General features: G+C 41.9%; 1 protein-coding gene across 4 annotated transcripts in view; it reads right to left on the reverse strand.

Annotated features, from left to right (window-relative positions):
- wwox (WW domain containing oxidoreductase) overlaps positions 1-16,248 on the reverse strand; it is a 125,726-nt gene that overhangs the window by 31,029 nt on the left and 78,449 nt on the right. The gene's annotated exons all lie outside the window — the stretch shown is intronic.

Genomic DNA, 16,248 nt, shown 5'->3' on the forward strand with positions numbered 1-16,248 from the left:
GAAAAGCAAATACACTTGATTATACCTCAGAGTGAAATATTTAAAGTGAGAGAGTGAGAGAAGGAGAGAAATGGAGAGAATGGAGGGAGGTGTGTAAAGTCTCCCAGGCTTGCTGTTGTTAACGCCGACTCTCTGCTGTATCTTAGTTGTTGTTTTATGGAATTACCCTTGTAACAACATGCTCTTCCTGTGAGTAAAGCTTCTTTTTTTTTTGCCTGGTTCAGGAAAATTAATGTCTATGAGCGCAATATAATCCATCATAGGCTGAAAGCAGAGGTCATTCAGGAAATGATAGCAGGCAAGATAGGCTTCTCCTCCCTGTGCACACACACAGACCAAGAGAACATGTGAAAGGAGGATATAGAAACATGGGGGGCATGGGATCCTTGAATGGCTAAACCTTTCCCCAATTCTACTCTTTGACTTTGGTAAGTTGAGAAGGAGGAAGAAGAAAGGCTCCGGTATGTGGCTCCCATGAATAACACAAACAATAGGTATCTCTCTGTATGGTACCCGTGTTTCTGTACGGTACTTTTTGTTGATATATTGGTAAATTATTTATAGTTTATTGACTTTGACATCAACTTAGTAGGTAAAGCATGTGTTCTTCTGAATATTGATGAATGACTTATGTGTAAAACCTCAAATCATATATGACATGTTGCCACCAGCACATTCAAGTATAACTGACAAAAAGTGTCAGAGCTTCTTTCTCTTATGGGGAATGCAGGGGGTCAAAGCCACACACACACACACAAGCACGAGCATGAGCACAAACACACACACAGACACACACACACACAGATAGAAGACCAGCATTGAGCCCTTCTCATCCTTCGCCACATGTGAAGTTGCTGACAGATTAATCACATGCATTAATTATCGACAGTAACTTCAATGTGAAAAGCAAACATCCGTCAACCTCGCCCTGTTTTAAATCATTTATACCTTCCCTACATGGATAATCATATGGCTATTGATTAAGATACTTACAGCACAAGGGCGTATTGATAACACATACATGAACACAGCCTTACATTCCAGATCAGCTCAGGAGAAGGATGAAGAAAGGAAGGAATTCAAATCCATCTAAAGGCCTTTGAACACCAAGTCCATATCTTTTGAAAGTGTTTTTTCTTCAATCAGCCATTTGATAAAAATCTTTATGCACATATATCTAGTGCATGAGTGTAAGGTGTTATATATTTCTTAGTTTCTACTTTCATCTTTCTTTGTAGTCTTAAATTGCAGTTTTTTAAAAGTGCCTTGTAAACTTGTTATACATTGTATGTATTCCATGTATCCCTGTAAGGTTCAGACTGTGAAAACAGGTGTACCTTCTCCTAAACCAATCTTCGTTGAAGCTACAAAAGTACAACAACTCCAGAGCAGGCTAAGCAACTTAAATTGTAGGACTGGATCTCTAATCCCAAAAATATGGTCAATAGAATTAAACATACATGTAGTGTTATCCAAAGAGCAGCAAAAATGCTTCTGTCTTGTGATGCAAACATAAATTCCATCCTAACCAACCAACTGAAACACATGAAAAATACCAAATAGAGCCGTTAATGTCCCCATAAAAACTAAATAAAAACTAATAAAAACTGTGACCAGGACACTTGTAGTACCAGTCACCTATATTACTCCTACACTCCTCTAATATGCATCATGCAGGACAAGGCATACACACACACACCCTACAACTCCCCCGTCTCCCCTCCTCCTGTTCTCCTCCTCCTCCCCTGGGCTCTCCTCTGAGATTGGAATGAAAGGTAATGGCCCTGAAAGAGGAAGAAAGGAGACTTTCCTCCACTCTTATCTCTTAACGCCAACAGTCAGTGGAGCAAACTCACAGGCACACACTCACACACAAACTGTATATCTGCTGAAGGATGGTGGCAGAAATAACATTGTTTAAATTGTGAAATACATCAAAGGAAGAAACACATCTCAGAGGATGAAAGAATGTAGTAATAGCAACAGTTTTGTCTCTTTGAGAGAATATACATAAAAAATCCGGAAAGATGTAATGCTAAACAGATACAAAGTAATTTAATAGGAAGTTTAAAATATTCATAAATATTGAATTAATCATTTATAATAGATCTTAAATTAACTGCCGTCCTTGAAGTATTAGATGTGAGGAGAGGAGCCAGAGAGCCTGTGATACAGAGAGAGAACGATAAAGAATGAGCCCTCTAGACATTTTTCCTTCCCTGTGCTAACATCTCCTCAGTCTGATGAATGAATATTCATGTTTGATCCAGACACCACTGCTCGACAAAGGCAAGGAAAGCCCTTAAACAAATATCGCTCTATTTCTGACATAGCATCCCACTCAGAGCAGTGTTCCTACTGTTCAGTGGAAACCAGATTAATATTTATCCTGCCTTGCTGTGTGCACTGTGTCCGTGGTGATGTCTCGGCTGGCGGATGAGGTGATATGAACAACAAGATACGCGAGAATATCTGGACAAGACATTTTGCTGTGAGCCATGGGTTTTGATGTGTTTCTCTGTAGATGTGATTTTAAATCTGTGCGGCACAGACAGTGGAGCTAAGGACACTGAAGGCTCCTCTGATCACATCCTCACCTCCGTTCCCGCTGACGCAGCATCCTGCTACTGGAATCAAGCATGGTGACCTGAAACTATTCACTCACTTCCCCTGAAATCCCCCCTGTGTTAGTAGAACGTGAACGTGCATGTGTGTGTATGTGTGTGTGTGTGTTTGTATGAATAAGGGCTGACATGGCGTTCTGTGAGCCTCTCAGAGATAGCAGTGTCTTACAGTAGATTACAGTGGATCCAATCCATACACCCACCAGGCTCAACGAGACCAGCTCTATGCCTGTCTATCACACAGCATAAGGAGGATAATAATGGAGGGAACACACACATACACACAAATATATACACAGTTTGAAAACAGCTTCACAATCTTGAAAAATAAGGTATAAGTAGAGGTGGGATCTCATAATATCTAGAGATGAATATGAGATCACTAACACTGAAGCTGTCATTCTGTCAGTCAACATTTAAATAAATCAATTCAGAATATTTGCCTGTTCAGACGTTATTCCTTAATTTACCTGATTATCAATAAGTACTATTTTTGATAATCACAGATTGCTGCTATTGCTGCTATTCTTTTTCCTATTTGGTAATCAGTGTATGGATATCAACCTATCCACCATCTAAGAGAACATCGCAGACATGATGTAAGAAAGTATTGATTGGTGATTATGTAAGATCGGTAATCAATAGTTGATGATAGTTGAAGTTTTTTTATATATTCTCTTAAATAGTTGCCTGTTGCCAATATAAAAAATAACCATCTTTTAAAAGTAGGGTGATGTGATGTGATTTTTATGTTATTTCTAACACTACTTCAAACCCTGTGGCTCTGCACACTGCAGTAAGAGAGAAGGAGAAACTTTGACTCCACGTTTCTTAACAAATATTAGGTGTGTTGCTGCCTGTGACAGGAAAACAAGAGGTGGGTGAAGAGGAGCTGGGGTTAGTTGGGGTACACATTCAACTCATTGAAGAGGGGAGAGCGGTGAGGGCAGAGGGGTTAATAAGGCAGTGGGAATAATATGAGCGTTGGCAGCTCGGTGTGTCACTACCTTCTAGCCCCTGAAAGTGCAGGACACACACACAAACACACACACAAACACACACACACAGCAGGAGAGAAGGACACAGACTGCTCAGTATGCAGCCTTGACATTGTCCACATCTGATACGGGACATTAGCCCCTAACTCCCTCCATACACCGCTGCCCTTCACTTTATATTACTTTATGTTAATAGAAAAATATTACATACAACATCATTTGTCTTTGTTACCACGCCACCCCACACCTGATTTAAATGCATGTGTTTACTTCTACAGACAGGTGAAGACAGGGGAGAGGCTCGGTGAGTGACTGTGTGTGTCTGTGTGCAAGTGTGTAACTCAATGTGTGTGGTGGCAAAGTGTGTGTTTGTAAAAGCGGATGTTACAAATGCACACAACGCGTTCAGATTTATCGATCTCACCCACCTCTCAGCAGGGCCAAGCTGTATACACTGTATATTTATACACACCTGCAAACTTGTGTGTGTGTGTGTGTGTGTGTGTGTGTGTGTGTGTGTGTGTGTGTGTGTGTGTGTGTTGTGATGCAGAGCGGTGCTGAGTAAGTGCAGAACCCTGACATCAACATGTCATCAACTTTAACAAAGGTTGTCTACTGAACACTGAATGGTAAAATATGTTTTTTCTTCGCTGGTTTGTTCGTTTATAATAGTTATCAATAGATCTTTCTTGTACTACATGCACCATTCCATACTATGAACAGTGATAACCAATCTCTTTTAAACTACAGCCTCATAGTAATCCGTTCATCAAAAGAACCCCAAATTAGACAGCAAGATAACCTTCAGCTGAAATCTGTGGTTGTTGTACAGTAGAAACATTTTAGGTGAAAAAGGGGTTAAGCACGGACATGTATAAAACTTGACCGTGTTGAATTTTTATACTGAATTAGATTTAAAGTGATGTTGGTTTGCTTTTGAAAAACATTTTGCATCGTATTTATATAATTCAAAGCTGGTGTCTGTGGCCGGACTGTGGAAAAAACTATATCAGCTCTGAATGAAATGATTGGGCGCTTTACTGGAGTGAATGAATGATATCTTCAGCCAGAGACACATACACCACTGAAGCAGAGACATTAGTCAGAAGTTAGCAAGCGAGTCATTGAAAAGTTGGTTCTAGATTTTCCATGATGACCAACCCTAGCTTTGACAGTGTAGTATGTCATGATACAGAAACAGGAACTTTACAAACTGAAAAACAACATGTCAGGAGCCATTAAGATTTCTTCTTTTCCTATAACTTGTAATTAACCTCCCCATGAGAGGTGAGGATTAGACATGTGACAGGTCGATGTCAGACTGTCTCACACGACGACGTATCACCCCTGTCGTCCTCTCTGACCGAAAGGACTCACCTTTTAAGCTTAGAGGTCACCCTAAACCTGCCTGGGATTGTGTGTGTGAGACTGTGTGCAATCAAGTGTGTGTTTGTAGTGTTTGTCATTACCACATTCTCTGTGGGCTATCATCAGTGTTCCCATTAATCTATAAGTCAATGGATCAATGTTGGGCTGCGACTAAGGCTGAAAGCTCTCAGCCGTATCGACCTGTCATTTGAAACCCTGATGATCACTGGACTTTAATGTAAATGCCACACTAACATCAGTCAAACTAACAATTTATGTGCATGGTGTCTGTTCGTTTCCTCTAAAGGGAGGAAGAACCTTCGGCTGCAGATAGAGTTGAAGATTATCATTTCATGCTGTAAGCTGCCGGTTGCAGAGTTCAACCGAGCAAGGACTTGCACCTCATGTCACAAGGGTATGCATGCCATACTGGGAAGCTATGTGAAGCTATTGATCTCGCAGGAGAGTGAATGTGGGCACATTGTCATGCATGTAAATGGTGTGGTATTAACAGAGTGCGAGGGCCTGCTGCAGGAAACGACCCTGCACTTTGTCATCTCCTGGATGTTAAAGCTCAAACGTTACACTGTTAAAACGCTCCCATAACTCCTCAACCCTAATGCCACAGCACACCAATATGTCTGGGAGTGTGTACATACGTGTGTTGTGCATGTGTACTGCACGTGTGTGTTTGTTTGGGCTATTTATTGCTCAATCCCTTTAGTGCTGATTATGAAGGTGTAGATTGATAGTTGGTCCTGACACGGTGTTTAATCATATTGGCATTTCGAAGCAGAGAAAAATGGCAGTTGTTATGAATTAGCATGGTGACATCATGTAGGGGTCATTCATTAGCAGCGATACTGTGAGAACAGGTGCAACACGGAGGAATTGGACACATGGAATGAAACGAAGAGACATGAGGATGTCGGTGCCTGATGAGACCCAACTATCCATCTATCTTTTCTATAACAGAAATCTATGTCTGGCTGTCTGTCTGTGGTTCAGATAACTGTAGAACCAGTCATGTTATCAGCTTCACACTTGACATGTGTATTGTTAAGGGCCCACGAAGTGCAGTGTCAAATTTGGCGCGGTTAGGACACAGTCTTTTCAAAATTGATATGATTTGAATTAACAGGCGACCAGCATAGCAGTGTTACTTACTCAGGCTCAACTACTGCAGGTCAGTCTAAGAGTTTCAGATAGAAAGCTGCAACCAGAATTACCACAGGCCAAGCAAACTGCGAATTCCAAACAGGCGAGTCAGAGAAAACATAGTTTTCAAGACAGGGTCTGACACACACACAGTTCTGATTCACCCAAAGTGGTGCAAGTCAGATCCAGCTGCTTCACCACAAACCCACTCAATATTAACCACAAACCAAACCAGAAGTCAGTTCTTGTTGAATGGTTGAACAGCATCTGAAACCCTCTCCTCCGAAGCTTTCTCCATGTTGGAAACGAGTGCGGCAATATCTGCTCCCACTGGATTCTAACTGAGAGTCTTTCATTTCACATATTTGGGAGGTTTCCCAAAAGTGGCACGCTATTAATCCAACTACACTCAGTCCTTTCACAGCCTATGGACACAGAAGGAATTCATGTCTCCCATATTGCTACACACACACATACACACACACAATAAACGAAACAGTAAGAAGATGGGATACTGGGAGGAGGGTATAAAAGCTTGTGCTCATTACAATCAATTAGGGTCAAGTTGAGAGCAGAAGTGGGTGGGTGGGGGGAGAATGGGAAGCAGCGGAGAGGAAGAATGAGGGCAGGGGGTGGCATCCTGGCAAATGTGGAAAGAGGGCCAATTAAAGTGAAAGCAAGGGGAAATATGAATGATTTAGTGCTTAAACACACACAGGGACACACACATATCTATGTAAAGCACACATCTAATGAATGTAATGTCAAGCTCAGTGTAATCCTATGGGAGCCGCAGAGGTTTGTATTCTGTTGGTTTGGACATGAAACCTAATAACTAAAGGATGGGTTAGCACATGAAAGAACTTCTCAGCCTCCCCCATTTACACTTTCAACTTTGTGGCGCTTGAACCATACATTCACTGTTACAGGAATCTCAGAACCAAGGTTGGAATCGTGACCCCACGTTAATAAGGGCTATAAAGAAAACCTTTAGTGTATAAGAAAACCTTTTGGCTTGCGACCATCACAAGGGCCATGTTTGAGCCGGTGAAGTTGTTCTTTATAAGAGTGACTGTAATTTTGACCTCTGTAGAAGTCAATGTGAAGATCTAAAGATGCAGACCCCTCTACCACTGGATGCTGCGTCTGAGGAAAACCTCAACTATCAACGTCATTTTAAAACGTTATCCAAATTCTCTGTAGAATTTTTTTTGCTGTATCGAAATGCATTGGTGGGATGAACACGTCCAAAATTATGTTTTTACAAATAATCAAACTTAATAAAAAATGTGGTCTACATGGTTGACAGGGGGCATGCTTCCTGATCAACCGGTATCTCAGTTGTCGAGAGTCAGCAGTTTTTTTGTTGAGCAGATTTCAAATTTCTGGCTTTAAGAGCTGACACAGTGTTGAGTTATAATCCCAACTTTTAAACATCACTTTAAAAACATGGGTGACATTAAGGATTTCACAGCAATTACGTTCTACCATATCTGTTTCTAGGTATTTGTAGTATATTTGTAATTAATGACCTCAAGTGTGGGATCTGGCAACTCAAAGAAAAGATGATCACCATAGGACTAAAACTACAAGACTCATCCTCATACATCTCTTTCCATTTACTGCACACACACACACAAACACACACACACACAAACACACACAAACACACACACACACACACACACACACACACACACACACACACACACACACACACAGACAGAATGCAGCCGTATGTGTGTTTGACTCATCTAAGTGAGATAATCCAGTTTTCTGGATGAATTCGCCTTTGTGTCCCGAGGGCAGAGATTAAGATAAAGATATTAAACAAACAAGAAGCCCCCCCCCCCTCCCCCTTCCCCCAGCTGCCCATTTCTTCCCCTCTATCAGCCTCTTCCCTCCTCCATCACATCCTCTGCTTCCTGTGGCCGAAGCCTGGCTTGTTACTTTCCCTGTTCCACGACACTCAGACACGATGAAGACTGACTCTATTTTTTTTTCTGCTCCAGTGAATTGCAGCTGGTTCTTAGGCAGTCAGTCATATTGTGCGTCAGTTGGGTGGCATGATGCACAGGGAGAGAGGTGAGTATGCGGATTTTAAATGAAGCCCCCCCCCCCCCCCCCCCCTCGCTGTGCTTCTCTCGTGGCAAGGTTGACCAGCTCCAGATCAGAAGAATAATAAAACATGTCAAAGGCTTTGTCAGTGCAACAGCTATGATTATTACGCATTTAGAAAGGAACAAGGGGCTGAAAGAGAAAGATGTTCTGCAGCCTTAACTTCTATTAAGCACTGTTCAAACATTAAGTACAGACTGATTCAGTGATTTTTTTTATTTTTTATATTTCAATCAAAATAAACTTCAAATGTCAAGAACACTACGACTTTAAAGATTGGTTTTCAATTCCTTTTCTCTTTTTTTTCATAGTTCTTTACCAATTAAGCCGTTTTCAGAAATGAACTTCTGAAATTGTCAAAGCAGGACAATGTCAAATGAGATTTAGAATGCATTTCGTTGCAGAAATTAAATGAATTAATTTCATTTCATCAAGAACGAACACCAAAAGCTCTCGAATCCCGTTCTCTTCCCGAGTGGACTTGTTTGCCGGCGTCTAAGATATTTGTATTCTTTTTGTTTCAGTCAGCTTTGCAGCTGTCAAGTGGTAGGAGCCTCATCACTAAGCTTGTTTGGTGAGAATTTTTAAGGACATTTTCCTGCTAAATTCTCAGATGGACTGGCAGGAAAAGTTCCAGAAAATGTCCAGAGCAACTCATTCACATACAGCCCCTCTGGAAAATATCAGGAAACTGCTGGAGCCTCAGTGCATGTCTGAAAGCAGCAATAATAACTGTGTAGTAGGCTATGTAATATATATTTTGTATTTTGTAACGCCTGAGAGATTGAAGCATTGCAACTTGAGTAACCTGCTAACATAGACAAAGCAATCTTTTGACAACACATAAGTTTAGAAAAAACTATTTGACACTGCATTTTAACTTAGAAATGAGATGTGAATGTATTTAAGGATAAGTTGTTTTTGTTGTTGTTTCTATTTCGCTCTGAATAACGATATTTCAGTAATTGCCTGGGCTTATTGTTTAACCAAGAGAGTAACTACTGTGATGTGACACATCTCGGTTTATGAGTAAATTGAGAATAAGGACCTAAAGTGTACTCGCACTCATTTAATACGAATCTCTGTTCTTTGTCTATGAAGCTTAATTAAACCCTGAATTTACTGTTAACCATCTGCAACATGCTTTGTTAATACTGAACTTAACGATGAGGCCCATTTAGAAAATCTGAATTTGACTTTGGGTAAGAATCCTTAAATACCTTGAGAGGGATGGAGAGAAAATGACATATCTGTCTTTACATGAGGTGTAGCAGGAGAGAGGGAGGGAGGGAGAGAGAGAGAGAGAGAGAGAGAGAGAGAGAGAGAGAGAGAGAGAGAGAGAGAGAGAGAGAGAGAGAGAGAGAGATGGGGTTCAAGGGGGGAAAGTCTTTGCAGAAAAGCTCTCTCCCGCCCTCCTGCCCTCCCGCCCTCCTCTCTCTCCCACTCCATGTGTCTCTCTCTCTCTCTCTATTTGCAGGAAGACATCAAACAAACACACCTGCTCCCCGGCCCAATCCCCTCAGCACTGCCCCAACTCTCCCTGCCTCCGCCATAGACTCACACACTCCCATTCCTCATTACACACAATCACATAAACGCACACACTCTCACACATGCATGCGCACACACACACAGTCCCATTCCTCATTACACACACCGAGAGCAGAGCAGTGAGAGATCGCGGAGAGCGAGAGGGAGCAGTGCTTTGGTGTAATGGGAGGAAATGTTGGTGTTTCATCTGGAATTGATGAAGTCTTGTTTCAGCGGCTCTCCCCCGAGCAAGGCCGCTGTGCGCTGGGTGTGTAAATGAAAGGAGCAGCCGAGACTGGACCGGAGGAGCAGAGAGCCAGTCGATAGAGATGCTGGAGAGTCATACTGAACTGCTTAGAGACTCACTGCTTTAGGAAGCGGAGAGAACTGTTTCACAAAGCAAAATGATTGTATTGGCAACTGAATGAAAGTACAGACAGAACAGTTCACACATTTTACAAAAAATGAAAGTCATGACAAACAATATCAATTTTTGTTTCCTAGAAATACAGCTTGTGTGGGATGATCTCTGTATCAGATTTTATCACCCAAACAAAAAGGATCTCAGGCAAGGCTGAGGACGCTTTTATGATAAAACAGAAAGCAAATAGCAGCAGGATGGAAACAATCTGTTAAAGCGTTAAAATGACTCCTGCCCTCTTGAGAAAAAATGCAGTGTAGAGAACAGTGGACGGTGTCACAGTGTAATTGGACATAGCTTCATGGTCAATGTAAAAAAAATTACATTTGAATTAACATATTCGAGCAATCAAGAGAACCAATGTTTGTTCCTTAATTAAAATATTATATGCGTGAAATGTATTATTTTATGAGATCAGACAGGATCTAGCATGTAAAGGCTGTAATATTTTATATATAAAATTGTCCATTATAGTCCCTTTTCTTTCTCATCAGATACATTTCCACAATCTTCCCTGCCATCCTTTTCCCGACTCAAAGTGAGATGCACTGATTAACACTGACCTGGTGAGTGAAGACTTGTGCAAGAGCACATCTCTTGAATGATGTAAGAGATCTTAGATCTCATAAAGCCGCTGTAGAGGCTGATGTAAATGCTTGTACTAATAAAACCCTGGTGTTAGGGCGTGTGCAGAGGCACATTTAAGTGCTGGTTATAATCAGGCTCAACTTGATGAGTCTGTGCTCTCCAGTCAGTGTGTTGTCTCAGGTTAAGCAGACGGAGATGAAAGAGGGACATATACTGATGAAATATGGATATGTCTCTTCAGAGGAATTGAAACGTTTTCATTTCGGCAGCCAAGTGCACCGAAGAATTATTTTAAATTCAAAACCATCTCAAATAAATATATATTTTGTCTGTCAATAGTTCTTTATATATATGTCTGAGCAATATTTTAGTCAATTCAATGATAAATCACCTTCCTAGATAATATTTCTGAGTTTCACAGTAAAAGACAAAAAAACATAAAGCAAAGACCAAATATAAAAATATTATCAAACTACATCAATTAGAATTAAGCACATAAATAATAAAATCAAGTATTTTCATATTCTATATTGTGAAATGTAATCCTCACATTAGTAAATCAGTTTTTCCACATGACTATGTAACTCACAATCTGTAGAATTCATTAAAAAGCTCGTTTGAATTAAACCGTGTGAGAATTTGTGTAATCGCTAAAGGAAAGCTGGTCTCCGTCAGATGAAGTTGTTCAGACTAGAGGAGGGAATATGAAGACACACTGGACAGGGACAAACAGGAGGAGGCCTATTAGTGGTCATTCATGTAGGCGGATACAGAGGAGATAAGGAGGAGGGGGTGAAAGCTTCAGTTAAAGCCTCAGACTCCTCATTCATAAGTGACCAAAAAGAAAAGTGCTTCAGTCGCCTCAGAGTCAGATCACACAGACAGATACACAGCACACGGGGGCATCTCAGCCTGACTGGGCTAAGAGAGGAGAGATTAATTAACATTTTATGTAAATGAGGAGTTTGTGTCTAATTATTTCTGTTATTCCAGCAGCAGCAGCAGGCTTTGATGTGCCGGCGGTGGTTTTAAATAGAGGGAGATTTCCATCACATCCTCCCTCTGCGTCACAGCCAGGCAGGAGACAGAGACAGCAGAGATTACACACTCCGCTGGGACACACACATACACATCGTCTCGTCTTGCACACATGAATTCACACACGCTCAGAGAGAGAGAGAGCTGTTCTATCTCAGAGGGGGAAAAAAATACCTATTGCTTTTTTTCACTGCATTTATTGCCATTTCTCAAACTCAAGTGTTCACATTTTTACAAACCTACACTCCCCAACCCACCCCCTTCCTGCTACTCCCAAGTGAGGCAGTCAAGTGTTGGAGATGTGGAGCTGTTAATTGGCAGAGCGTTCATCAGTGTGTCATCTATCTGAGGGAGAGGGGGCCTCAGTGGCCTGTTTGGTGCTAGTTTATGAGCTGATATTAAAGGCTGTTAAAGTACATAAAGGGGATAAACTTTAACAACCTGAACTTATAGCCAGAAACACAGGCAGCATCATAAAGGGCCGATGCACACTCTGCCCCACCAGGTCAAATAGTCACTGACTAGACTGTCAGGATATCTGGAGAGAGACAGCGGGTCTGTTTTACCTCGAAAAACTGAAAGGGTTTATAACCCAAGAAACAGAAGAAGCATCAGCACCATGGACAGCTCCAAATAGACTTGTAGGCATTTCAATGTATAACTTTACATACATGATTAGCCTAATGGCAGAAAGTACTTTACTTTAGACTATTTCTGAGAGTAATTTTACCTGCATTGCATACTACTCAGAATTCAAAAGACACCGAATTCCAGGGATTTCCAAGCATTCTGCTTTCTATGTTCGCTCTTAGTCAAAGGCAGGTGTTAATGATTCTTTCTTTTCAGATCGGTCCTCTTTTTATTTAGGAGAGAGTACACTGATGTGTGACTGCTGACAAAGAGTCAGTCTGAGTGAAAGAGAAAGTCAGACATAAAGAGGGGTGTCTGTGACGGTGGGAGAAAGCACATCTAAGAAGTGTGTACAAACAGGGATCAGAGAGGCACTGAAATGAGGGATATTCCTGAAGGGGCTGTTGTGTCTGATCCTACAAGTGTTCCCTCCATACCTGCTACCATAATGTGAAGGCTTGAAACAAACACTGTGATAACACCAGGACACTGTTTCCTGTCACTCTGGGCACGAGGGAGCCAAAAATACCAGGTACCCAGCTCCTTCATAACTCCTGACACCTGACACTGCTTGGTCTCCCCCTGAGTTCTCCCAGCTTACATTCATCCTTATATCACTGTCATGTAGTGTAGCATGCACTGCATCCCCTGCGAACACACAAACCCACACATATGTGTATTGTACATGCCCTCACTTGTGCTCTACACACACACACTCCTGCACAAACCTGCCTGTGCATTTTAACCACATTTTCTCACAATATTCGTTCTATTCATAACAACGTGCAATGTTAGCGGAGTTATATTCTCCATTGAATCCACAGATAAGCGCTTCACTTCAATTACATGTAGTGAACCCAGCAGGGCTCTAATCTGCATGTTCGCATAAGGATAACTAGCTTCTCTCTCTCTCTGTCCAATCTCCCCCCTTTTCTTTTCTGTCTGACACTTCATGTACTGCTGATAGGGATCACTGAGTGTATTATCACAGAGAGTATGGGCTCCACTATCAAAGTGGAAAGTATTACTGGCTGTCTGTGTGCGTGTGCGTATGCGTGTGCGCACGCCATGTGGGGATGTGTTTGTGAGGTTAATAAACAGAATGTTCGGCTTTCTTTTTAAAAGCCCAAAATGCTGTGATCTGGTGACCGTCAGTTCCCTTTGGTATTGTCTCTGCAGACCCACAACAAACGTTTATGGTGAGTTCATTTTTTCTCTCCAACCCCCTTCAATGCTTTATAGCTCAGTGTTGTCATATGTTATTTTAGGGGGAATCTGTCTTGTTAAAGGTCTTGGCGGTGAAATATCTACAGAGATTATGTGGGCTTCTTTTGATATCATGCAGGGCGAATACAAACAGGACGGGGCAACACAAATAATATCTCATGGGAAAACATAATGCAGACAGAAATCCAGATGTGTCAAGTTCTTCTTCACGCCGTCTTCTCTCTGGAATGACGGCCTAACTGCTCATAATGTTATAGTTCAGCTTTTCTGAATGGTCCATTTTCCATTTCCACTGTTGAAATCTGCTTATAGAGGCCATTGATCCAGAGACAAGCTGCCTTGACTGATTGCTGGGAGGAAACGCTGGCATGGGCATCTGTGTGTGTGTGCATGTGTGTGTGTGAGCTAGAGAGAGAGAGGGGGATAGAGAGAATCCAAGTGTACAAGGGGGCAAAGCGGGTATTAGTCTGATGAAGTCATACAGGAAATCAATGTCGTATTGAAAGGAGAAAAATGCCTTGCCCAGGGGTGGTTGCACACAGACCCGCACACAAACACATGCACACACACACACACAGGCACACACCACAATGAGACACACTGTGATGTTCTATGAGCAAAAAAAGGGACAAAAAGCTTGATACTGAATCAAAATTTGTGATATGTCAAGTTTAAGTACAACACTAAGGAGAGAGAAAGGCCAAAGCCGGCAGCTGATGCTTTTAGATACTCAGAGAGACACTCCACTACAAGTGTCCAGTCATATTGCTGCACTATGTGCTGCTTGCATGTCTTCTAAGTGTACATACATACGTAAGACTGTAGGTTTCCATCTGAGAATTTGTGTGCATTTTGTATTTCAAAGGCACAGAGTGCATGGCAGACTCCAGGAGAGCAAATGTTTAATAATGTATGGGGCAAAGAGACAGGACCCTATAGATGGAGATGAACTGTGTGAATGAAAAGACAAAAGACAAACACACACACACACACACACAATTCTTCATCGTGTTCGCACAACACATAACCATACACAGCAGTCCATCTTAGCCGTGCGTCTCTTGATCTCCACTCCAACCACATCAATTGTTAATAAAGCCAGAGTACGGGCTGATTACTAAAGATTATTCCACTGTTTATTCTGATCAATAGAGCATTTCTATTCCTGCAGGCCCTCATGGAGATGTTTGAAGGGGCGAGAGAGAGGTACGAAGCAAAGAAGGAGAGACAGTGAGGGAAAGGGCTGGGCCTATATCTTAATGACTTTGGTCGCAGCGGTGCCTCTGGTGCCTGCCGCAGCTCAGAGGGGAAGTTAGGTAGATCTTAGCCTCGGGCAACAGCTCACAATTCCGACCAGCGACTTCAGACTCCGAGTCTGGCTTAGACTGGACTGGATAATAATTTCACTGACCAAGTGGCAGACAGAGGTGCTGCATAAGATCATCAGTCACCAGCCCTAAGCTACTCAGCAGCTATTACTATGGTAATCTTTACCCCGGCCCTGTGTGTGCGTGTGTGTGTGTGTGTGTGTGTGTGTGTGTGTGTGTGTGTGTACGCGTGCGTGTGGGTGTGTACGTGTGTACGTGTGCACATATATACTTGAGAATACACATGTTTTGTGAATACAAGAGGGAGGGCAAAAGACAACAGTGAGGGATTGAACAACTACTGTTACCGTGTATCAACACTCATTAACAGAGACACACAATTACGTAGTCCAACACTTATGTTTCTGTTCAACCAGCATATGATGTTCACAGAGTAATTAATCATAAAAGGCGGAGAGGGGGAGGAGATGATGGAGGGAGGAGGGGGAGAGGAGGGGGATTGGAGGGTGGAACAACATTATGAGTCTGGATAATTGTCTAATTTTCCTTCACAGAGCCCAACAAGGAATTAGAAAACAAACGGCTGGTGCAGCCACTGTTCCGCAGATGAAAGATGAGGAGGGCCATCAAAGCATCCACCATTCATTAGACGTCATTTGCTGATAAGTTACTGTTTTCTCTTTAATAACTGGATGTTTAACCTCACGCAATGAGACACATACTGTTTGTAACTAAATGCTGTGAAATGGAAACAAGTGTTGAGTGTTTTCTGGTGAAGGAACCAAACAGATGTGTGAACACAGGAGTAGGCTTGACTGAAGAGACCTAAGTAAGACCTAAACTCTTTTCAGACATGAACGCCCGAAAATGTGCACACCCAATTTACCCAGCATTTTCTAGAGTTTGCCTTTCACACATGAAGCAGCAGGAGATTGTTCCGGTCAGACGCAATCACAACAACAGGAAAATGTCTGGAACATGTGTAGAGCATGCAGGAGGCAGGACATTACTTATACATTTTGCTGCTGAAATCCTGTGTTTCTGTTTACAGCTCGTTGACACCGGTGCCGGAATCTTGCTACCTTGACTCTATACAAGTTGACATCCTCAGTGTCTTCTACATCAGTAGAGGAGGAAATGTTACTGAAAATGTCAAGAGCAACTGACTCGGACATTTGCATTCTCAAATACAGCCCCTTCCAGCAAATTTCATGTCTGAA

The sequence above is a fragment of the Pleuronectes platessa genome, chromosome 7 (assembly GCF_947347685.1).
Source record: "Pleuronectes platessa chromosome 7, fPlePla1.1, whole genome shotgun sequence".
In the NCBI taxonomy this organism is placed as follows: domain Eukaryota; kingdom Metazoa; phylum Chordata; class Actinopteri; order Pleuronectiformes; family Pleuronectidae; genus Pleuronectes; species Pleuronectes platessa.